Here is a 25,219-nt window from a genome sequence, read left to right as displayed (position 1 = left end):
CTAGCCGGCACAGGGGGTGGATGCCTCGGCCTGCGGATCGAACCCAGGTTCCTCTGCACGGCCTGAGCAAAACCACAAACACTCAGAGCATAAAGGACTCCGCAGAATAAAGCAGGACCAGGTTCACAACTGCTGTAACCCTGTAGTTCCTTGATTTTAAACATCAGGATTAGAAATCAGATCCTGGAAGATCAAAAGCAGCAGCTATAAAACCTGTCCTGTTCATCCCACAGCTAACCAGATTTTTTGGATATCAACAAGGAATATGCATGAGCTAAAAATCTGCATGCCTTGAAGACCCACTGTATGCTAATTCATTTCATGCATATTAATTGCCGATGTCCTGACTGGCAGTGGGGTCAGCAAGACAGGTTTGGGGAGCCCTGGAATAGAGTCATTGGCAGACTGCAGGATCCCTGGGCCTTTCGGCTTTGCTCCTTATTTTCTGATTAGCCCTCAAAGCATTTTTGGATTTGCATTTCTGAATTTTATTGAGGGGAAAAAACAAACAAACAAAAAGCAGGATTGCAAACCAGGGCCTGCAAACAGGATCTGCCCTGAGCGGTTCTGTACTGGAACCTGGAGTTCAAGGGAGCGTGAGAGGCAAGTGAAAAAAAAACCCAAAACAAAGGGCAGCGCCTGATTCTAATTCCTTCATTAAAAAGCAGCAGTGTTTTTCTGAAATTCTGCATTTAATCTTCCTTGTGCATGATTACGCCTGGGGAGTTATGAATTTCAGGTTTATAGTATGCCATCACGAGCTTTCATTGATTTACAAATCCTGCACTGCCAGATTCCTAGTGTACGGCCTAGGGATAAAAGCCCCTGGGAAAACAAGTTCAAATCCCACCCTTGCTTTATTCCTGGTTACAGCAGGAAACAAGAACCCCCCCGACTTGCAAGCCCTTCAAATATCATAAGAGGCTGTCCTGACAAACTACTCAAGCAGAAAGACCTCAAAGGCACATTTGCAGCAGGAAGCCTCACTGCCTCTTACAAGTGAAAATACAAGACAACCAGTAAAGAAGACATGGAGGAGTTAAAAATACAGCCACAATCTGCTCTGTGGATTTTATTAATTGACAGGCAGAGGAGACTGACAAGTAAACGGTGGAGAGGGGAACTGTTTGCTGTTTAACAGCCAATGCTATATCATGTGCCGAGCCTAAGGGGCTTAGACCAAATCAGCAGGTAGCTAATAGCGCTTATCACATGTAAATGCATGTAGATTAGCTATTACCTCCCTCCCAAGTGCAAAAAAATCACCATGTGTTTTAACAGGGAAAACTTAATGCCATCCCCTGCAATGGATCAGGGATGTTATTAAACTCCGCTCTCCTCTTCCTCGAACAATCAGCCCTTCCAGCCTGTTGAATTATGAACAGGTCATTTTGGAGGGGTTTTTTTTGGTTTTTTTTTTCAGACAGAAAGATGGAACAGCCTCCTTCCTAATTCAAACCTTGATCCTGAGAACTTGTGGCCCCCTGAGCTTTGTTGAGGCAGAGAATGTGGGGAGGAGGGTGAGCGCCTTAAAAGCTCCTCCCTGTGGGGCTCTCTCTTGCATTGGAAAGACAAGGCTAAAGAGGAAGTGGGGGGAACCTTTGATGTATGCAAAGATGTCTCGGGAATGTTCACTGGGAATGTACTACCCAGCAGACGTGTTGGGGAGGGGCTTTCAGTAGCAGCTTGGATAAGGGGGGGCCCTAAGAAATGTAAAGAGACACTGAATAGCAAGCTGGCAAGCCCCGCCCCCTTCCCTGTCCTGGGGGGAGAGAGAGCACACCTTATTTTAATGAATTTGGACATAACGAGCCTGGGACAGACTAATGACTCCCCCCCTCCCACCTTTCTTTGCGTGAGCGAGAGTGAAAGAACTCCGGCTGAGGCCTCCTTCCTGCAGGGCCAGTCCTGCCCTTACCACCCCCCTCCCCCCAGCGCATGCAGGGGGATAGAGCCGCATCTCCCTGCATGCAGCGCGGCTTAAGGCCATAGGCGCACAGTTTGTCTGCTTAGTATGGGGGACCAAGGCTTAGGGAGGTCTAACTGGGGGCCAATCTGGCACCGTCCCACCGCCCTACCAATGTGTGCCCAGGAAAGCGGCAAGGGCACGGGCAACGAGGGCGACGGCACCAGGAGCTGCCAGCCGTTCAGACTAATGCACGCCCGTAATGCTAATGCGATCTGTTCACGGAGAATGGGCTTACCGAGGATCCCTTTTTAAAAAGGAGCACCGGCTGAAACCTCCCTTGTCTAAATCAAACCCTTACATAACTTCTCCTGCTATTTACCTAAGTCTCATGAATATTCTCTTCTCCTAGGGGGAAGGGGCGGGGCAGGTGACTTTGTATTCTCCAAACCCCTAGAGAGAACAACGTAGAGGGCATGTCTCTGGGTGACAAGGGATGAGAGCAGCAGCGCCACCGGCCCGGCTGCTTTCCGTGGTGTTAAAAGTGGCATTGTCAGTTTTTAAAAAAGAAACACACTAATGAAGAAATTCCACAGAAAGGAGCCCTCCGGCTGTGCCATTCCTGGGCATTTCAACGCATCGTGGGATGCCAGGTCTTAAAGCCACAGTCAGGGAATTGGGCACTCCAGGTGCGCTTTCAGGCCTGCTCCTGTCCCACTTACACAGCTGCCTATCGGTGGCAGCTCTGGCAGGGCATCCACCTCCTGCATCTCCTTCCCCGTGCCCCTGTCCACAGTGCCCAGCATCCCTCCCCCCCGTGTCCAGTCTCTCCCCCCCAGCATCCTCCTTTCTCCACTCCCTGCTCAGCACACCAGAATCACCCTAATCTCTTTGCCCCTTTTTTTGCAGCGTCTAGCGTCCTCCCTCTGTCTCTACCCCCTACATGACTAGAATCCTCTCTCTCTACCCCACCCTCACCTGCCCGACATACTCTCTCTCCACAACTCCCCCACCCCCCCCGTTTCCTCCATCTTCCCATCTACAACTACCCCTGTACACGGGACCTGGAGGTTTCCATGGCTTTTGCCACCCCCCCCCCCCCCCTTCACAATTTTGGCACCCTAGGCAACCGCCCAGTTGGACTAATGGAAGCACCCACCCTTTCCAGAAAAACAGTGCTTCCACTCAAAAAGCGATGCCTGGGGGCCACTTCTGGAGGTCAAGTTTTTGGGGCCCACTCTACTTCCAGCTCTTGCTCAGAACGACCCGATTTCCTAGAGGAAGACTCCTCCCCCAGTCTTAACTGTAATCCGCTTAGCATGCCTTGTCATTATAGGCGGAATATAAATATTTTTAAATAAATAAATAAATTGCTGGGGTTCTGAACACATCCCAAGGGCGATGTGGTACTTGTGGGTTCCGCTACTGCCGTTTGTGATCAGAGTCGCGGATATTATTTATTTATTTATTTCGTGATTTTTTATATACCGCGGCACGTTAATAACATCACCTCGGTTTACAATAAACAATAAATCAGCAACAAGCTTTACAGTCAATATGAAATAAGAAATAAGGTGTACATAATACATCAATTAAGAACAAATTAAGAACAAATAACAATTAAACTAATGATAATCATATTCCATAGTTAATGGCAAGTCTAATAATAACTGGGAGGTAAGAGCCCGATCAAGTAAAATTTAGCAGTGAGATACCAACGGGCACTAGGAGGGAAGTATCAGCACGCCAGCATCAGTCTAAAGGGTCTCCTTCCAGGAAGGAGTCACGTGGCAGCAGGGCTGTCATCACACCCCAGGTCAGCTGAACTTGCTGACCCTGGCCTGGTGTTGCCTCACAGCATGCACGGATTTTCTAGTTTGGGTTCTCTCAGGGAAAATTATAACTACAGACCCACGTCCCATGCAATGAGGGGGAAACCAGGACTGGATCAGCCTATCCAGTTGTCTTGGGGTGAGCTGGCAACCCGGATGGGCAGATAGCAGCTGGAAGCAGCGCAGGTTGCTGGCAAGATTTATTTATTTTTATATGGTTTTTAAAGTGCCAGCATGCAGTACAAGAAAAATGCTGAAGTGGTCGCCCTTTAAGCAGTGCAAAGTAATCTCTGGGCCTTTTTTATGCTGAATTTCAGGCACAGAGGATCCTTAGCTATGGGGGAAGCATGGGTAAAGCCAGCAGGGTCTGCGATATTGCAACAAGCAAGGAACCTGGACAGACTGGATGGGCTGGAGAGCCTGACTCACCTTGCTTAACAATGAATATTTCCCTCATCTTTGGTTGGTATATTTTCCCCCCCCTCCCCAGGTTTCACTGTGTGAAACGACTCACAGGATGCCACGGGGGCAGGATGCCCACTGGAAGGTGGTATCCACTGGCAGATGTAAACAGCGTTGTCTTGAGAAATGCTCGCCCGTTGCACAAGCAAAGTAAACAGGGACTGGAGCTGACTGACAGCTAGGAGGCAGAAAACAAGTGAAAACCTGCAGCAGCAGCAGTCAGCACTAAACATTAAGTAAGATTACATTAGCATCTAATTAACTAAAGAAAACTAACAAATCTCCAGGACATTCATTTCAGTAAACATCATCCCAGCACTATCTGCACTTAAACTTTATATGCAATTAAAATGATGTGGATTGCTCCCTTAAAAAGAACAATATTACCTCCACTCCTCAGAGCAGCAAGTTGTCTGTGTCTTTACGCTGTTGCAGCTCCTTTTGATCTTATTCATGAGTCTCCTTTCTTTTTGGTCCTAGTATATAATGCATTGTATTTCTTTTACAGTTTGGAATAAACAATATGCACTTTTCATTATGGTTGTAAACCTCCCCCTTTTCTAAACATCTCCCCTCCCTGCCACCTGGACCTGAGTCCACTCTTCAGCTGTTCACGCTGTCCTTGTGGCATGAGAGACCAGAATCACCCCAGAATCATTTTGGTCACAATATGTTAGTTAAGTAATCAACCTCTACTACACACACACCACTCACAAAAGTCTCTAAAAATAATCCCCACCTGCATTATGTAACCTAGGGATATTATAGGAATGTTTTATAAGAAATGTAATGTAACTTTATCTCTTCGCACTTGTTGATGTTCTGTTTTTGTGCACACCCTCTTGTTATTTGTAAACCGGCATGATGGGGTTTCTAATCTCGAATGCCGGTATAGAAAAACTATAAATAAATAAATAAAATAAATGTTCGCTGTAGGCCTTGATAAACTGATAGACTGATAAACTGAAGAAGATCAAATACTGAATGCAGTAGCAGAGGGTCTGGGTCACACAAATTTGGCATTGCTCCACTCAGTTCTGGGTATGGCAGGGAAATGCATTTCTGTAAGAGCAGGGGATGGCTTTTCGAGGAGCCTGCAGAGTGTTACAGTAACCAAATTATTCACCTGACCAAAGTTCCTGGCACAAATCAGTTGTTATATTTAAAGGATGTGCAGCAAAGCAGGCCTGTTAGGAGCTGTTCACATTGGGGGTGAGGGTAGATACTGGATATGCAACATCCAGGAGCGAGACCTCCGAGAGATCGTGTCGGATATCTTAAGCCAGCGGGATGTCAGATATCTTAAGCCAGCGGGATGTCAGATATCTTAAGCCAGCGGGATGCTGGCTTAAGATATCTCTCAGTGGTGGGAGAGGACGAGAGGCAGAACCAGCAGAAAAAGAGAGGCAACTCCCAGAGTATTGCATTCTGTTTTGGATACAATCAGCCCAGAGAAGGGGTACCAAAATGGCACAGGGTCACCTTCCAAAATGAGTAACATAGTAGATGGTTGCAGAAAAGGCCAGCTGGTTCATCTAGTCCTTCCAGTTATTTCTGTCCATACTACTAAGGATATTTCGCAGCAGCCAGCCATAGAGCATGTCCACCTATAGGATATTGCTCCTTAACCAAGCCAGATCTTGCCAGCTTCCTCTTTGATTCTTTAGTGAACTGGGTAGGTGACCATACAAGATCCCATACTTAATCCATCGAGGCCTGCAGCAATCCAAACAGCTACCAAAACTGGGAGTCTCTTGCCCAAATGCCTGGCTTCCTAGGATGCCACGGCCTTGCTGGAAAGCACCCAACTACCACCAACCTGTCAATACTGACCCGCTTGGTTCCTGGGGAATTGTAGTCTGCTGGTACCAAAACAGCTACCCTGCCACTCTGGCCTGCAGTATCACTGGGTCGTGCTTGCTTTATCCACCCCCTTCTATCATCTCTCCCCTTGCTCCCGCTCTACCTGGAGTGAAGGACTGGAGTGGGCTGTTTGCAGCACTGCAGCCTCCCAGCCCTTAATATGACAGCAGACAAGGACCCATGAACTCCATCTCACTGCAGATGCCACAAACCCCAGCCAACCTCGGGCTTTCTCCCTCTCTTCTTTGCCACTAGGGATCCTGTGTTTTGTCCCAAATGATTTTGGATTCCGTTTATTGTTTTTGTCTCCACCACCTCTACTGGGAATCTGTGAGACTTGAGGGCTTAGAAATGGCCTCATTAAAAGAAGAGAGAGAGATGGGGGTAGGACAGAGACATTTAAATACCTCAAGGTTATGTCATGCACAGGGAGCAGACCTTTTCCCAGAGGAATGAATGGTCATAGTATGAGGTCCAGGGTGGCAGACTTAGAAGAAACATCAGAAAATATTTCTGGTGGAAGCATGGGGCAGCCTCCCAAGGGAGCAAACGGAAGCAAAAACAGGTAAGAGGATTACAGAAACCCTGGGATAAGCACACGGGATCCCGAGTTGCTAAGAAGTGCAGAGACAGACAGCCATGGGCTGGGGTCTATGACACTGCACTGGGGAATACATTGGGATGACTGAGATGGGCCTGGCCGTCAGATTCCGGTTCATGTATGGGGTAGGCAGTGGTCAGTGGTGGGAGAGGACGAGCATGGCCCAATTTCTGTTTGTAAAATCACCCAGGGGAGGGGAAGCTGCTCCCATGACAGAGCAGTGATGAGAAAGCTCACCTACACCTTAGTTACCTTAATATACAACACAAGAAACCTCTGAAAGAGGATAAAAAGAGCACTAAAGTGAACTGATCGCTAAAGGATTAAAATCCTTTTAAATATCTCTATGTCCCTCTTTGGATCTGTTTTGTTTTTTAAGACAGTTTGGGGGTTTTCCTACATTTTTTAAATAAGACATTAAGCTGAGTTTGTCCCGTCCTTCCATCCCCTGTAGATCCAGCTGACTGCTCGCTAAAGGTGCGGGGCGATGATCTCTCCCTCTCCCTCCGCCCCCAGCATCGTGCATTTCCCTAGGAATGACAAACCTCGGCCCTCCCCGTCCCAATGTTGCCGGAGTCGCTTTATTCTGTACCCCCATGCTAATTCGGATTCAAATCGGAGCGTGCGTGCGTGCATTCCCCTCCCCCGCTAATCGCCGCCTCTTACCGGACCGCTTCCCCATCACGACTCGCCGGAAGACCCCAGATCCGCCATCCTCAGGCTCCGCTCTCGGTGCTGGCAGCAGCTGGGGTGTGTTACCAAGATACCGCGTTACAGGAGAGGGCGGAGCATGAGCGGCTCCACCTGCCGCCAGTCCCAGGAACTGCATCCGGCGCTCCGCCGGCGGCTGCGGCTGCGGCTGCTGCTTCCGGGCCAGACCTTGAACCGCACCCGGCCCCGGCCGCTAATTCCGGGATTCGGTTTTAGCTGGGAACAGGAGGGTGGCGAGGACTCGGCAGTCTGAAAGGTGTCAGATTTAGGGAACTGAAGACCTCCATTTATCGACAGAGCAGGTACAGCACAGGCAGCAGGGCATATCACACACACACACAGACACTGCCCTGCCCCCAAAACACAGCAGACAGAGCACAGGCAGTGACTGCACTGCAAATTACAGACACAGCAGGTAGAGCCAGGCAGTGGCAGTTTTACACACTGCCCCCACCACACAACAGGTACAGCACAGGCAGCAGCAATGTAAGGCACAGCTCATGCACATTAATTACCAAGCAGATAGAGCACAGGTAGTGACCTGCACTACAAGTTACAGATAGAGCACAGGCGGTGCAGTTTCACACACTGCCCCACCACCATGCAGCAGGTTCAGAACAAGTAGCAGCTGTGTAAGGCATAGCACATGCACATTAATTGCCAAGCAGATAGAACACAGGTAGTGATTGTGCACTGCAAGTTACAGATACAGCAGATAAAGCACAGGCAGGAACAGTGCACTGCAAGGTGCAGACACACACAGCAGATTAGCACAGGCAGTGGCAATGTACTGCAAGTTACACACACTGCCCCACCATGCAACAGGTACAGCACAGGTAGCAGCAGTGTAAGGCACAACACGTGCACATTAATACCAAGCAGATAGAGCACAGGCAGTGACTGTGCACTGCAAGTTATACACCCACACACACTTACAGCAGATATAGCATAGGCAGTGACTGTGCACTGCAAGTTACAGACACTGCCCCAGTGTGTGTAACTTGCACAGCAAAGGAAGCAGCAATGCAAGCTATTCCATTTCCCCCAGTCCCATACACCTCTGGACCCTAAGTCTCAGAAAACAATTGAATTCCAAATTCTCCTAAACATGGCCATCCTTGGTTGGGGGTGGGGGTGAATTGGGGCAACTGCCCCAGGTGCTGCACTTTGGAAAGCCCTGTGCTGCCACAGCAGGTCTGTCCCAACATCACTTCCTCTTCTGGAGCGCCAGCAGGCCCAGAGTTGCGGTTGTCGGCGTGGTGGCTTTGGAGACTGGTGAAGATCTTCACTCTCTGTGGGGGACCTGCTCACCCCTACTATTCAACCTCTGGGTGGGGACCCACTTGGACAGATTCATCCCTGGCCTCACAACCCAGCAGAGTCAGTCCAGCTGCTGCTGGATTGACTTGAGTTTCTTTCTGCACTAAAGCCTAGAGTTCAGGTCAGCCTGGACAGGCTGAGCCAGGACTGGGTTTGCCCCACTGCTTGCATGGACTGGTAATCTTGCTTTTCCTAGGGAAATCAGAACCAAGAGCCGAGATATGCAGTGGGGCAAAACTAGAACTGGCTCTGCATGTCCCTGACAACTTGGAGCCAACTCGTAACCCTACGCTAATGGCACCCCTGGCATTTACATTGCTGTAGGGCAGCACAGGCCTGCATTTACTGGACCTCCACTGATTTGCATGCAGTCAACAAGGGGAACTGGCACAGACGCGCTTGCTTCACCAGGCCAGGCTAATTTCTGAGAGACTAATTACTGTTATAATAAGCCTGAGATATAATTACTCTGTTTGCATGTCTAAGTGCTGCCGCACTGCCTTACCCGAATGTTGTTTTTAGGCTGGCACAAGTTTCCAAATTAGGGGAGGAAGTGTAATGACAAAGATGCTGTTTCTATGCTACTGATCAGGTTGGAGAGCCTGGGGCAGGGTGTAAGGAGCTGCGGATAGCCCGGATCAATTCAGCGCTCTCTGCCTGAGTGATCATCATGTATCACCCAGAACTGAGCTTTACCGGCTCTGCCAACTGTATCCAGGACCGTTCCTACTGAGTGCGTCTTGAGCAGAAACGTAACACGCGTGGCTGCAGCTGCCGTACCACCACCTTTGGTTCTGACCCAGGGCCTCGTAAAACAAGGCTGGGTAAGCACCTGGAGGTGACGGGGGCTGCCCTCCATCGCAGTGCACTGTGCTGGCATCAGGTGAGCGACGCAGGATTTACCATTCTGAGGTCTTTAAAGGAGACCCCCAGGGTGGCCGCTTCTTGCATGGCGGGATGTGTTATCCTGCGCAATTCTAGCACAGGCGTGGAAGAAAGGATGCCGAAGAACAGAGCCTAAGCACCAAAGCCGCAGGACATGCATCTTGGTATTAGAAGCTTCTGCTTGGGTTGCAAACTTAAACTCAGGGATCCTCTTGTGTGCGCTGACTCCCGGATGACCTGAGGTTTGTTGGCAATCCTTTCTGTGCCGGCAGTACGGGATTAACCCCAATGGGATTTTCTTTTGTTCTTGCCATAAACCACAGAAGACCAGAGAGCCTCAGTTTATTCATTCAGTAATCAAAGCCTGCTGCAGGATTAGAAAGCTGCCTTTAACTCTCCTTTTTCCCAAGCTTACTTTCTGCAGCAAGGAGGCCCCTTTAGCTGAGTTTAAAAAAGGGTTTGGATAAGTTTTCCAGAGCAGTGGTTCTCAACAGGTGTGTCGGGAAGTCTTTGAATAGTGTTTGAATAGTTCCAATGCAACGTTTTACAATTTTTGTTCGAGATTTATTGCTGGAGTTGTGGGAAGTTTGTTTGTTTGTTTTAGTACTCTCTAGTGGACCTTTCTATTTGCAAAAGCAATGGCAGTGGGGGAGAGAGACAAATACCCTCCCCCCCCCCCCTTCTGATACATGCTGTGATGTGGCATCTCCTCCTCGTGGCATCTCAGCTGTGCTGAGTTTAAAAAAGGGTTTGGATAAGTTTTCTAGAGCAGTGGTTCTCAACAGGTGTGCCGCGAGGTCACGGAAGGTGTGTCGCACACCCAGCAGAAGGCTGCCCTTTCCTCATCAGTCTGGACAGGAGTTGGCTGATTTTTCCTTTGCTGGGTATGAGAGGAGGCTGCTCTGGCTTCCTTCTCCTCTTCCTGGGAGGTTATTCCCTTCTCTTTCACCCAGATCAGAGCGAGATAGCACCAACTCCTGTTCATATGGGCCCGGCAGGACACCAACTTTATCTTCCTCTGCCGGGCCTGGCAGTGAGGCTGCTGATGCTCTCTTCACCCCATGGAGCCTGGATATGGAAGCAGGAACGTTAGGGAGAGAGGTGCGTGCTGTGTGTATCCACTGCTGCCGCCTCCTCATCTTCCACTCCTCAGTGCTTCTTGCTCTCATCTGCTGCTGGTAAAGCAGGAGGGAGACTCTGGATTGGACGGCTGGGAGCCTGGAGGAGGGCGAAATGTACTGGAAGGCGTGGGAAGATAGGAGTTCAAGAGTCTGCTGGGCAGGAAGGGTTGGGGAAAGGAGATTGGGGTTGTTGGGTAAGGAGAGGTGGAGGAGGGAGGGGTAGGGGCTGCTGGGCAGGGTTGGGGGAGCAGGAAGGGGTAGGAAAGAGGTGGTCAGAGGTATTCTGGGTAGGGAAGGAGAGAGGGAAGGGCAGAAAGAGTTGAACAAGGGATAGAGAGAGCACAGGGAAGAGGATGTGGGGTGGGGGGTGTCGGGAATGTTGGACAGGGATATGAGCATGTGAAGGGACGATTGAGTAGTTGGGAGAAGTGAGGGGCGATGGAGGCACAAAGGGGAATGAACAGGGTACAAGGGCCATACTGGGTCAGTTTTAAGAATAAGCATTTCTTCTATCTTTGAACTTTGCTTAGTGTAGGAAGAAATGTATTTCTGTTTCTAGTTCTCCAGTTTTGCACTGTGTGCAGAAGGACTTCTTGGTTTCCTTTCCTGTTTTGGTTTCCGCATTTGTCATTTGTGATATTTTATTCTATATTAGTTTTAGGCAGGTCTGTAGGTGTGTGACTGAGATGAGATACTGTACTAGAGGTTTGTATCAGTCTTATTTGCTGTACTTTCTCAATAGGATATTGTACTGGTGGGGAGCTGCTGCCGTTTCATGGGTAGGGCTATTGCTGTTTCATTTCTTGCAGTTAGTGCTGCTGAGGTATGGCAGGTTTGATAGACATGGATAGTGTGAGGTTTGTTTGTATTATTTTACAATGCACCTGGTAGCAGAGGGAGTTTGTGATGCTGTTATTGAGATGAGACCAGACTCAGAATATCTTTTTTATATGGTGAGTTGAGCAGGAAATGTCTTAGTTTTGCTCTGCACACATTCAGGCCGATACAGTAAGGACGCGGTAGAAAGAGTGCGGTAGTGCCGGGTGCACCCTCGTTTGCCGCGCGCACAGTTCGCATCACATACCGCTCGATACAGTATTTAAATGGAATGCAAATGCAAGCCGCGTCCAAAGCGCATCCAAGAAGCGTCCATGAAGCGCAATCCATTTTACTGTATAGGCGCTATACAGCGCTATACAGCATCTTGTCCCCGACACGAGGAAGTGCAAATAGGAAAGATTATTATTGCATGTCGCTCGCTCCTAGAAGCAGGCGGCAGACGCCTATAAGGATATCCAGCTAAATAACAGTTAATGGACCTGTCCTCTAGAACAGTGGTTCTCCGCCTTTTTCCTGTCAGGACCCACCTGAGAGATGAGGCTCCCATGCAAGACACACTGAACACCTGACCTAATTATAGGCATATGCTCTGCATCTTCCTAACAATCAGGCCGATACAGTAAAGCGCGGCCGCGATTACCCCGTTTCTAACCCGCTTTGTACCTGCAATTTGGCCGCGTAAGTCCAACCCGCGATTCACTATCCCTTTTAATCCATCCTTACCGCCTCTTTAAATCAACGGGTAACCCTATCCGCTCGTGGCATGTATATGAGATGTAAACTCTCCAATTTGCTATTCCCTCCCATACAGTAACGTGCGCCCCGACTATTGCCTTTTTAACCTGCAGTTTAGCCGTGTCTTTAACCTGCTAAATTACCGCCTTGAATCACGGGCAAACTTTACCGCCTACCCTCTAAGGCAGGGGTAAGGGTAGGCGGTAATTTAGCAGGTTAAAGACACGGCTAAACTGCAGGTTAAAAAGGCGATAGTCGGGGCGCACGTTACTGTATGGGAGGGAATAGCTAATTGGAGCGTTTACATATCATATACATGCCGCGGACGGAAAGGGTTACCCGTTGATTTAAAGAGGCGGTAAGGTTGGGTTAAGGGATAGTGAATCGCGGGTTGGACTTACGCTGCCAAATTGCAGGTACAAAGCGGGTTAGAAACGGGGTAATCGTGGCCGCGCTTTACTGTATCGGCCTGATTGTTAGGAAGTGGGGACTCCTGTGGATGCAGAGCATATGCCTATAATTAGTCCCATGATGGTCAGGTGTTCAGTGTGTCTTGCATGGGAACCTCATCTCTCAGGTGGGTCCTGACAGGAAAAAGGCCGAGAACCACTGGTCTAGAGGACAGGTCCATTAACTGTTATTTAGCTGGATATCCTTATAGGCGTCTGCCGCCTGCTTCTAGGAGCGAGCGACATGCAATAATAATCTTTCCTATTTGCACTTCCTCGTGTCGGGGACAAGATGCTGGGCTCGATGGCCCGGCTTGGGCAGGGATGCTGCTGCCCTGCTCAGATCTTCCAGCACAGGATTGGTTTGATGAGTTGTCTTTTGAGAGCCTTCTCCGATGTTGGGTCAAAGCCCTTGTGAAATGCTTGGCACACCTTAGAACAAACAAAGGCTCAAAACGCAGCCCCTGGACAGACAGATTAAAACACTCCAGCATTCTGTTAATCTGCTAAAACAAACAAAAACAGAAAAAAAAAAACCCTCGAGGAACAAAGCAGGATAGACTGGCTAGCTTTTCCAGCCTTTCAAGCAATGAGGCTGAAGTCAGAAGCAGTAAAGAACTCAAGGGGTGAGGGGACACGAGTGACAAAGGATACATCTTCCAGTAAATGGTCAACAGAAAAAAGGATGCATTCCCTAACACATTAGAAAGGTTTCATTCATTCATTCACAGAGTCGATTTTAGTCTCCAGGAATAAAGTGTATCTATATATCTATATCGCAGGTATAACTAGACAGACCGCATGGAGGAGTCAGAGAAACCTGTCATGTGTCCTCCCAGGCTAATTAGTGTTTCTGAGAATAAAGAGCAAGCTCTTAGATGCTGACATGTTGTGTGTGGGGGTGTCAGTCTCTGTGAATGATGGGTCTTCTGCCCATCCCCCCTCCTTCCGGTTCTCCTTTGGAGAGACCAGACACATCTCAGACCTCCGTGCCCGTACCTGCAACTGGCTGTCCCTTACCTGCTGAGCTGTGCTGTGCAACTGCCACTCTTTTCTTCCATGGAAACACAACTCTTTGGCTTTATTTGTTATTATTATTTTTAAATTCTGCTTTTCACACTTCTTTCAGCACTTCAGAGCAGATTACATTCAGGTACTGTAGGTATTTCCCTATCCTCAGATGGGCTTACAATCTAAGGGGCCGATGCAATATGGTGCGCTGAGCCGAGGACACTCTTAACCTGCAGTCGGACGCGGGTAGAATAGGCGCTAATCAATCCCCTAATGCAATAAGGGGATTAGCTCATGTTCAACGCATGTCCAATGTGGAGTGAATCTAATAGCGCTCATCACATGCAAATGCACATGAATGAGGCTATTAGACATTCACTCCCGATGCAAAAAAAAAAAATTGTGCATCTCGGATGCACATTTAACTGTCATCTATTAACACCTGCCAGGAGCAGGCGTTAATAGCTGTGCACATCAAATAGCGATATTAAGTTGGAGGCCCCAAAAATAAAAAAAAATTTAAAAAATCGTAAAAAAAAAAAAATCAGCCTGCGGCTCGCAGATTGGAAGATGGACGCTCAATTTTGCCGGCATCCATTTTTCGAACCCGTGGCTGTCAGCGGGTTCGAGAACCGACACCAGTAAAATTAAGCATCAGCTGTCAAACCCGCTGACAGCCGCTGCTTCTGCCAATGAGACGCTAGGGACACGCTAGTGTCCCTAGCACATCCTTATTACCGTAGGCCCTCATTTGAATACAAAATTGCGTGCCCAGGAGAGTGGCCTGGGCGCGTGTCGGGAGAGCTGGTGCTCGCCTCTGAGCGCCGGCTCTCCCGTGCATTTTACTGAATTGGCCCGATAGATATTTATACAGAACAAGGTCTCTTTCCTTTGACACTTAGCGTCTTCTTCCTGTTTGCTGAACTAGTCAAAGGTCAGGCCTTCTGAACATCGGCCCTCATGCGCCCCAAGCAGGGCTGGTTTTCAGGATGTTGGCAACAGATAGCCAGCACATGTATTTCCATACACTGGGTCCAAGAAAATGTTTTATTTGCCTACTTTGGCTATTCTGAAAACTGGACCTGTCTGTGGCCCTCGGAGAACCTATAGGCCTCATCGCCCTTGAGAGCTTCACGCCGGCCGCAGAGCTTCCAGCCCCTCCCAAGGCCAGTCACCCTCGTCCCTGGATTATTTCTCCCACAGACCAGGGCTTTCTAAACTTGTCTTGGGGACCCCGCAGCCAGTTGGGTTTTCAGGATATGCATAAGATACATTTGCATACATTGAGCATCCGGCACATGCAAATCTATCTCATGCATATTCATTGTGGATATGCTGATTGGTTGTGGGATCTCCAGGACAGGTTTGGGAAGCGCTGCCATAGTTTGTTTCTTTTTTCATTTGCGATTTTATGAATGTACCGTTGTTGCCCACCCAGAGCCATGGATGGAGCAGGCTACAAATCTTCTAAATAAGTAAATACAAATTAATACTCGGCTTAATCCAGGACAGGTCAACTACTCTTTTGGAGGCTTTATAGGTCCTTCACCAGTATTGCCGTATGTTCTCAGTCAACCAGCCCAGCAGTGAACGTGTACGTTGGTTTTGGTGTTGAGTACTTAAGGGTTACAGCTTGGCTGTTGCCATTGTACAAAAATGTACATTTAAGTCATCTTGAATGCAAGAGCTGAAGAGTCCTCCAGTGGCGGGACACTTTGCCTCCAGTCCTTTGTTTACTTGTGGACTCCGCTCATTGGATAAGTCACTCCTATCTGTGCCCGTCTCCTCTATTGCCAATTCCTGACTCTGTGCTTTCCTTGTAGCTGCAGCGTGAAGTGGCCCACCCACTTTCCATTCAGGCCCACCCAAAACAAGGGAGAAAAAAATTAATAAGACCGTGGTGCACTAACAACAAAACAGACCATGTCAAGATTAAGAGGCAGGCAATCGGCAGCACGTCGGCAAATGGAGCAAGTTTCAAGCTTTGAGCGGCCATGACTGCTCACTGCACCGCCCAAGAAGAGTCTGTGCACACCGTGCCGGTGGGCCCGAAGAAAAGAAGAGCGGCGCTGCCAGCTGCTGCTGGAGACCAGGCCGTCGGGGGCCGAAGAAAAGAAGAGCGGTGCTGCCAGCCACCGCCAGAGACCAGGCCGGCGCAGCTAGCTGCTACCTGAGACCAGGCTGGCTGGTCGAAGACAAGCTGTTCAGCTGGGGGCCTTTGTGTGTGTGTGTGTATATTTGAGATCGGAAGGGTGCTTCTGTGTGTGGGTGGTGTGTATGTGAGAAAGGGAGGGTGCTTCTGTGTATGTGTGTGTATGTGGTGTGTATGTGAGAAAGGGAGGGTGCTTCTGTGTGTGTGTATATGATGTGTATGTGACAGTGGAATGGTGCTTCTGTGTGTGAGATAGGGAAGGTGCTTCTGTGAGTGTAATGTGTATGTGAGACAGGGAAGGTGCTTCTGTGAGTGTAATGTGTATGTGAGACAGGGAAGGTGCTTCTGTGTGTGTGTATGTGGTGTGTATGTGAGAAAGGAATTGTGCTTCTGTGTGTGTGTATGTGGTGTGTATGTGAGAAAGGAATGGTGCTTCTGTGTGTGAGACAGGGAAGGTGCTTCTGTGAGAGTGTAATGTGTATGTGAGACAGGGAGGGTGCTTCTATATGTGTGTGGTGTATATGTGAGTCAGGGAGGGTACTTGTGTGTGTCAATGTGTGTGCACGAAAGAGAGATGGAGCATGTTTTTGGCTGGCTGTGGCTGTGAGAGGGAGCATGTGTGTGATTGAGCCTGTTTGTAAGTGAGATAGAACATGTGTGTGATTGAGAGCTTGTGTATAAGTGAAATAGAGAGAGCATATGTGTGATTGAAAGCCTGTAAGTAAGAGAGAGCGAGAGCACTATGTGATTGAGAGAGACTGGCCAGACAGGTGATGCGTGTATGTGTGAGAGACTGATCAGGGAGATGACTGGTATGTGTGTGCTTGGGTGTGAGTGAGAGAGACTGGTTGGGGAGATGATTGGTATGTGAGAGACAGAAACTGGTCCTGAAGGTGTGACTGGTGTGTGTGTGTGTGAGAGAGAGAAAAGACTGGTTGTGGCCCCTAAGGAAGAGGACTGTGAGGACAGCTTCAGCAGCTACTGCTGCTTCTGGTGTGGCCTGCAAGGGAAAGGAGTAGGAGAACTGCTGGAGAGGATAAGTAAAGGTGTCTTTTTAAGTTCCTTTTTCTTGGTTGACTACCATTTTAATTATTGGGTAGTATATGATGTGATTGCTGTTTTGAAATATTTTATTGGTGTTTGGTAAAGCTTTCAAAATTTGCATGAGTCTTTAATTATTGGATATTCTATTCATCAGCTGTTTTGAAATTATTTTATTAGTATGATTTTACTATTATGATGATTTATATATCTAGATTTTATTGATTGTTTCATGAGAAATGGTGACATTTTTGTTTTTCCATTGTTGCTCTGTATAGAGTCTGGCATGATGCGTTTTACAGTTCAGTTTTTGTCTGCACATTTCTATTTATACTTAATGTGGCTTTATTCTGTATTTGGTGAGGGTTTGTGTTCTGCAAGCAAAGACTGAGATGAAGCATTCTTTTAGCATGTGGTTTCTCTGTAGGGATCTGTAGTAGCTTAGCCTGTTCTGTTTTCCTGATAGGAGGTGTATTGATATTTTAGATTCTGGTGTAATATTTGTGGTATTCTTTTTCATAGGTACGGTTGTTATTCTTTGAGTGTTGATACGGGAGGACCATGCCGAAACATATCACAATAGGTATGATTCCATATGAATTCCAAGATGCAAAGTTTTCTTGTTGGCATCACAACAGTGCATGAATTTATCACAACATCGTGTATATTAATTTTACCTCAGAATGTCATTTTTCATGTAAAATATGTTATAAATGCATAATTTAAAATTGTGTATGGGGAGGGGGCGCCAGGTTGTAAGGTTTGCCTAGGATGCCTGATACCCTTGCACCAGCCCTGGGTGAGGGGAAATGAGTGTGTGGGGACAGAGTCACTTGAGATCTCTTTAAGTATAATTGAAATGCTTCCATAACTATATATAAGGTTTAGCATTGGTAGCTGCTTGAAGTCATTGAGTTTAAAATATTAAAAGTATAACAGCTGTAGCAGATTATTTAGAAATCTATTGTCAGGTGTGTGTGTGTGAAAGTATTTATCAATAAGAATATGAATTCCATGGCTCAGACTTTGTTTAGTGTCCACCCATGTTAACCTTGGGCCCAGCCAAAAATTCATTGCTGGCTACGCCACTGGCACCGTGTGCTTGGAATAGCCTTCCTGAACTAGTGCGTCATGCTCCCTCTCTTGCCGTCTTGAAATCCCATCTAAAGACCCGCCTTTTTGAAACCGCTTTAAAATCCGATTGTCTGCTTTTAGTCTTGTTAACTAACTTTCTTCTTTTTAATCATTATCTTGCTTTATACCCCAAATCTCGTCCTGTATTTTTGTATTATTAGATTGTAAGCTCTAGGTCTTTTTATGTGTTTGTACATCGCTGTGTTATGTCGTGTAGTGCTATAGAAATGTTAAGTAGTAGTAGAAAGGACTACGAATCCCAGAATGCAGTGAGACAGAGATAAAAAATAAATCCAGGGCTGCGTAAGCCTGTCCTTAGTGAACTGGTACCATCTGGCAGCCTAATAAGTCCTCCATCGCTGTAATTAGCTTGCCCATGACATATTTTGCAGCAAGTTTCTTCTCATCAGTAGCATTTTCCTACTCATCGTATGCTGCATTTGTTTATCCTTCTGTCCCTGCTGTCTCATTTTCCCACCTGCCTTCTCAGAAATGCAGCCACTCGCTTTCAGTTTTATAAAAGTAAAATTCACTTCCACTGCTAAGGGAACAGCACTTTAGCGAAGCGCAGCAGATGCTTTGCCAAGGGTGGGCGTCACTTTTATATTTATAATGAAAAACAGTACAGCATATACCTGCAATTTACCTTTACCAATAAAGACAGATGGCTTTTTTTGTTAATTGCTATTTTATTGGAAGCGTCATAAACAAAAGCAGAGTTGACAATAAATCTGTCTCACACATACAAACACAACAGTCAATAAAGATTTTTTTTTTTTCCATAGGAACAGAATGGGAAAAAAGAGCTTAGTGAGTAAGGTTCCAGGTCAGAAAGAAGGCGAAAGTCAGTCTGCTGGACTGTTTCACGTCCACAACTAGAATTTTAGGTGGAAATATGACCAAGGGGCTGCAGACACTGCTGGAATGATATTAGGAAGGGTTTGATTTATGGCGTTATTACTGGAAGATCTTGTTGTCGGATCACTATTATTTCCCCCCAGGTTGTCTGTAAGGTGGATGTGAATGGGTTAATCACAGCAGGACCTAAGGATAGCCCTGTGGTGAAGGCCCCCAGCAGGAAGGGAGCCGGGCTAGGGCATGGATGCCATCTCCTCCCAATCCCAAAATGGGAGAGGCTGCAGGGACCATTCTTGGGTCGGGATTAGCTCTTAGTCAGACATAGTGTCCCTTATTAGGTTAAGGATAAACATTTTTTGGGGGGTGTGCTTAGTCAGTTTTTGACCTTGTATTATTTGACCTATTTAATCTGAATTGAGTTTTATTTAATGTTTATTGGACAGGCCTTGGCATATTTTACTTGTACGCTGTCTTGAGCGGTTGCTTGACAGGGAAGATGTAGAATGTAAAATGTGTAAATAAATAAATAAAAGGAAGATTATTATAAAATATTGACATACCAAGCTCAGAATTTAAGACATGGCTATGATAAGAAGGACTTGGCAACAATTATTAACTAGCCAGACTAATAATTCCCTGTACCAAGGGCTTCCAAAAACAAACTATGGGTCACCTGCAGCTCTTTCATAATGTAGCAGCGAGATTACTGGTGGGGGAAACCCCGTGATCACATCCTGCTTGCTCTGCAGGAGCTGCACTGGCTCCACATCAAAAGCAGGCTTAAATTCTAAATAGCATCCTTAGCTTTCAAGTCACTTCCTCAAATGGGTCCCAGACAGCTCACCTGTCTCTTGCCTTGATATTCCCAGATGAGGATGCTATGCTCTTCATGACAAGCTTTGCAGGGGAGGTTAGAGAGGGCTACAAAAAAAAAAAAACAGGCAGGGATGTGCTTTTCAATTTTTGTAAACAAAACTGTTGCATTGGAGGTGGACCCTTGGTCCGAGGTGGGGTTGACCCTACCCGCAGGGGAAGCCCTACGGGTCCCCACCGTTAGGAGGCGGAGCTGGTTGGGAGATGGAGGCTGACTGGAGCTTCGCCAATACCAGCCTGCGTTCCCCGCAGGTTGAGCCCTTGGGTGCCGGGGCCAGCTGGTCTTAGGTGGGCCTCCGTCAGATGACTCCCAGTTGGAGAAGTGGTAGATAGCCAGGGACCAGTAGAGGTAACAGGAAGACTGTAGCAGGTCCTGACGAGGCAGGGGTCCAGAGACCTGAGCGCCAAAGAGGGCCAGGAACGACAACAGGTGACACCTGGTAGTAGTAGGCCGGAGCCTGAGAAGGCCAAGTCCAGGAAGATACCAGGAGACAAATAGAGGACAGGCTGGCATCAGAACAGGCAGTGAGTTAGGCGAGGTACAGAGTTCAACAGAGCAAGGTCAAAGCCAGAGGTCAGTCCAAAGCATAGTCCAAAACATAGCAAGGGACAAAGCCAGAGGTCAGTCCTGAGCATGGTCCAAAGCGTAGCAAGGGTCAAAGCCAGAGGTCAGTCCTGAGCGTGGTCCGAAGTGTAGCAAGGGTCAAAGCCAAAGGTCAGTCCAAACAAGGCTAGGAAGGAACCAGGAACGAAGTCAGGAATAGGAACCAGGAACGAAGTCAGGAACAAGCAACGAGCACACGACAAGCGTGGAGACCTGTTGCCAAGGCAAGAAACTAGTGGCAGGCCCTGTCTTAAATAGCAGGGCCCGGTGACATCAACATCTGAGGCCACGGGTTTGTTTCTTTCTGTGGCCCCTTTAAAAGGCAGCAAGGCATGCGCGTGCACCTAGAGGACAGCAGGACGCTGGACAGTGGCGTCTCCCCACGGCACCCGTGGGGAAACCCGCCAGGAGCTGGGGAGGTCCGCAGTGGCGCCAGAGATGGTCGCGGAGGCAATGGAGGCTCGGGAACGTAGGCTGCTGCCCACTGTAATGAGGGAAGATGGGCCAGGACCGGGAGCTAGGTGCCGGAGGTGAGTAGGCCCGGTTGCGGGCCTGCCGCAATTGGACACGCAACAGAAACAAAATAAAAGCAAAGTGAATGTTAGATTTCATTGTGTTCAGTTTTCAAATGGTTGAAAAGGACTCAAATAGGTAAATGTGAATCAATTATTTACTCATTCAGATAATACAAGGACTAGGGAGTACTCTATGAAGTTACAAGTAGCACATTTAAAACAAATCGAAGAAAATTCTTTTTCACTCAATGCACAATTAAGCTCTGGAATTCCTTTCTAGAGGATCTGATTAAGGCAATTAATGTAGCTGCGTTTAAAAAAGGTTTGGACAAGTTTCTGGAGGAGACATCAAGTTGACTTAAGGAATAGCCACTGCTTATTACCAGTATTACGGTAATAGCATGGGATCTACAGTGGGCTGCAAAGGTATTTGACCCCCTAAAAATTCAGCAGATTGTGGATTATAAATGACACACGGATTGTTTCAGACAGTATGTTTATTGCAAACTAGTATGCTCTTAAAGTAAATTTTCAAAGGCACAATTCATTATTTCCCTGCATTTTTTTGTAAACTAAAATAAACTGGAAAATGCTGTTTGTGTAAAGTATTCAACCCTTTCAGACTAGTACTTGGTAGAACCATTTCCTGCAATAACAGCTTTAAGTCTGTTGGAGTAAGTTTCTACCAGCTTTGCACACTGGGAGTGATTTTTGCCCATTCTTCCTGGCAGATTTGCTCCAAGTTGATCAGGTTGGTTGGATGACGCTTATGGACTGCAATTTTCAAATAGGGCCACAGATTCTCGATTGAATTGAGATCTGGACAGAGACTTGGCCATTGTAAAACATTCACCTTTTTGTTGTTCAACCTCTCCTGTTTTGCTTTGGCCTTGTGCTTGGGCTCATTGTCCTACTGAAAGGTGAACTTTCTCCCAAGTTTTAGTTTTTTTTAGCAGACTGAAGCAGGTTGTCTTGTAACTCCCTAAGGGGCGGATTTTAAAAGGCACGCGAATAGCCTACTTTTGTTTGCGCTCCAGGCGCAAACAAAAGTACGCTGGATTTTAGTAGATACACGCGGAGCCGCGCGTATCTGCTAAAAACCTGGATCGGCGCGCGCAAGGCTATCGATTTTGTATAGCCGGCGCGCGCCGAGCTGCGCAGCCTACCCCCGTTCCCTCCAAGGCCGCTCCGAAATTGGAGCGGCCTTGGAGGGAATCCTCTAACGCCCTCCCCTCACCTTCCCCTCCCTTCCTCTACCTAACCCACCCCCCCCGGCCCTGTCTACACCCCCCCCTTAGCTTTCTCCGGGGATTTACACCTCCCGGAGGGAGAAGTAAATCCCCGCGCGCGAGCGGGCCTCCTGCACGCAGGGCCGCGACCTGGGGGCGGGTACGGAGGGCGTGGCCACGCCCCCGGACCGCCCCGGGCCGTAGCCACGCCCCCATACCCGCCCCCAAAACGCCGACACGCCCCCGAAACGCTGCGACGACCGGGCCCGCCCCCGACACGCCCCCCACGGAGAACCCCGGGACTTATGCGAGTCCCGGGGCTCTGTGCGCGCCGTGAGGACTATGTAAAATAGGCTTCCCGGCGCGCAGGGCCCTGCTCGCGTAAATCCGCCCGGTTTTGGGCGGATTTACGCGAGCAGGGCTCTGAAAATCCGCCCCTATATGTTGTACCACCCTCCATCCTTCAATTTTAACAAGATGCCCAGACCCCGCTGAGGAAAAGAATCCCCACAGCATGATGCTGTCACCCCCTTACTTTACTGTTGGGATGGTGTTTGCTGAGGAATGGCCACACATAGACTTTTGAATTTTTTCCAAAAACTCCATTTTTGTCTCATCATACCACAAAACCTTATTCCACATTTTAGCTGGGTCACTCTGATGCTTTCTGGCAAACTCCAGATGTGCTTGGATAGGTTTTTCTTCAGTAATGGCTTCTTTCTAGCCATCCTCCCATGCAGGCAGTTGTATGCAGAGCTCTTGATATGGCTGACTGGTGCACCTCCAACTCCAGGCTCAGCACTGAACTCTGTAGCTCCTTCAAAGTGATTGTTGCCTTCTGAGGCTTTTCTCACAAGATTCCTTGCTCTGTTGCTGAGTTTTGAGGGTCGGCCTTGTCTAGCCAGTTTCTGGGTGGTATTATGCAGCTTCCATTTCTCACAATTGATAAAACAGTGCTCTCTGGGATATCCAAGCACATGGATATTATTTTGTAGCCTTTTCCTATCTTGTGCATGTCTGTAACTTAATCCTTAATTTCCTTAGAAAGCTCTTTGGTCTTCATTTTCACAGCTTTCTTTCGGATTCATAGTCTGATCAATGGTACTGGAATTAGGGGGTCTTTTATCCAGAAAAGCTGACTTTTTTTTAATGATTCACATGTAGAGGCCAATATCTTTCATCTGTATAAACTTAGAGCTTCCACAGCATAGGGGTTGAATACTTATGCAAGCAGCTTTTTTCAGTTTTTAATTTTATTTTACAAAAAATGCAGAGAAATTGTGACTTTGAAAATTTGCTTTAAGAGCATACTGGTTTGCGATAAACATACTGACTGGAACATTCTGTGTGTCATTTGTAATCCACACAAATCTATTGACTTTTAAGGGGTCAAGGCACTATATTTACTGTTTTGATATTTGCCAGGTACTTGTATCCTGGACTGGCCACTGTTGGAAACAGGATGCTGGGCGTAATGGACCCATGAGCAGATCCAGTATGGCAACTTCTTATGTTCTTATGGTTGGTGCCGCTGACACGAAAACCCCCACAGCACTTCCATCGCAGACCTTCTAAAACCACTTACCCACAAGTCTAAAGGGGCAGGAGTAATCACCCATTGTTCCTGCCCTGCCATGCCTATTTCAAAATGGCACCGGCGGGGCCCTGAGGCTGGCACCATTTTGTTGTAGGGAGGGATCGCTGTTACCTCTCAGAGATATCCCCCATACAATATGGTGCCTGCTGGTGCAATTGTGAAACAGAGTCTTGGATGGGAGGGGCAGCAATGAAGTAGGTGGGGCAGACCAGATATTTTTGTAAAAATGAAATGTGCAGTGCACATCCATAGAAAAAGGCATTTTGATTTTCTGTGCCTTTTCTGTGGCACGACTCGCTGCTGAAGAGTAACTTAGATTAGAGCTAGTTTACTTTGCTTTGAGAAAAAGAACAAAAGCCTGGATGTATGCTGCCGTTTTTAATTAATTGACGACCCATGCTTTTTATTTACATTGATGCATTGATTGCATTACAAAGCCATAGCCTGTCAGCATTGTTTTAATTATTAATTTTACATATTTCTATGCATGAAAACTGTTTTATATTTTGTAACCCACCTTGGGGGCACCTTGATGCATTTGTATGGAATATCAAATCTGAGAGATCAATAAAGCACTCATCCAGTTCCCCACATGGGCAGTTCATGCAAGCTGCTCGACTTAGTCCCCCGTGGATTTACTGTAGTGAGATGTGGTTTATCCACTTCAGCTTCAGCACCTTGAGGTAAGGCATCAAGATTCATTAAACACACTCCTCATGCCTATTCTGAGAAGGAATGCCTAAAGCCACCTTCTCTTTTTCAGTTGTGGGGAGGGGAACATGAACAGCCTGTGCATTTAAAGCAAGATTTTCCATGGCCACAAGAAGTTCTAGGCCTATAAAACGATTAAAGACAGTTAAAAAAAAAATCCAATCCAGGGTGGTTAATGGCTGATCAAGGTAAACCTCTGTTGTGCACCTTTAAACGTATATTTTATTTATTTACTTACGTGATATTAGATGACGGATCTGAATTTTTGTAAACCCACGTACTAAACTTATTTCTAAACAAAAATATAGTAGCCAGATTTTTCTTGTAGCTTAGAATGTTGGAATCAGCATGTCCATATTCTCTAGGCAGACTCTTAAGTGGATCCTGGTTTTTTCATGTAAGAATTTAGATCTCTTCTAATACTTTTCCACTGAATGCCGACGTTAAGAGACAATCTGAGTTCAGGGTCAATCCTAAAAATAAACTTGTCTTCTTGCAGTATAACCTGCTGAGAAATCCTTAGGTTGTCCAATATAATTTAAACTGAAAACCACATTTATTGTATAATCTGCTTAATTTTCTTTAGTTTGAAATGAACACTTCTAAATGATTTCCAGGTTAATTGTGATGTAACCCTTTGGGACCTGCAGGTTCAGAGCTCCTACTGTTGCTTTGATTGTATTCAGGCAGTGCAGATCTCCTGATTTTATACATCAAAGGGATTAAACAGTGACGCCATCTGTCCCAGCACAGTCCAGCCGCCCTGCAT

General features: G+C 47.3%; 1 protein-coding gene across 2 annotated transcripts in view; it reads right to left on the bottom strand.

The window, feature by feature from the left end:
* DUSP14 (dual specificity phosphatase 14) overlaps nt 1–7,660 on the bottom strand; it is a 28,617-nt gene extending 20,957 nt beyond the window's left edge. The window contains exons 1-2 of one of the 2 annotated variants that reach the window (XM_029613417.1): nt 7,331–7,660; nt 4,588–4,676 (exon numbers count right to left, since the gene is read on the bottom strand). The gene's annotated coding sequence lies outside the window, so the exon portion shown is untranslated. The remainder of the gene's footprint in view (nt 1–4,587; nt 4,677–7,330) is intronic. The other variant, XM_029613418.1, reaches the window with a different exon arrangement.
* Nucleotides 7,661–25,219: the final 17,559 nt, after the last annotated feature.

The sequence above is a fragment of the Rhinatrema bivittatum genome, chromosome 8, assembly GCF_901001135.1.
Source record: "Rhinatrema bivittatum chromosome 8, aRhiBiv1.1, whole genome shotgun sequence".
NCBI lineage: Eukaryota > Metazoa > Chordata > Amphibia > Gymnophiona > Rhinatrematidae > Rhinatrema > Rhinatrema bivittatum.
The sequence above is the reverse complement of the archived record's forward strand: the minus strand, read 5'-3'. Positions and strand labels throughout refer to the sequence as shown.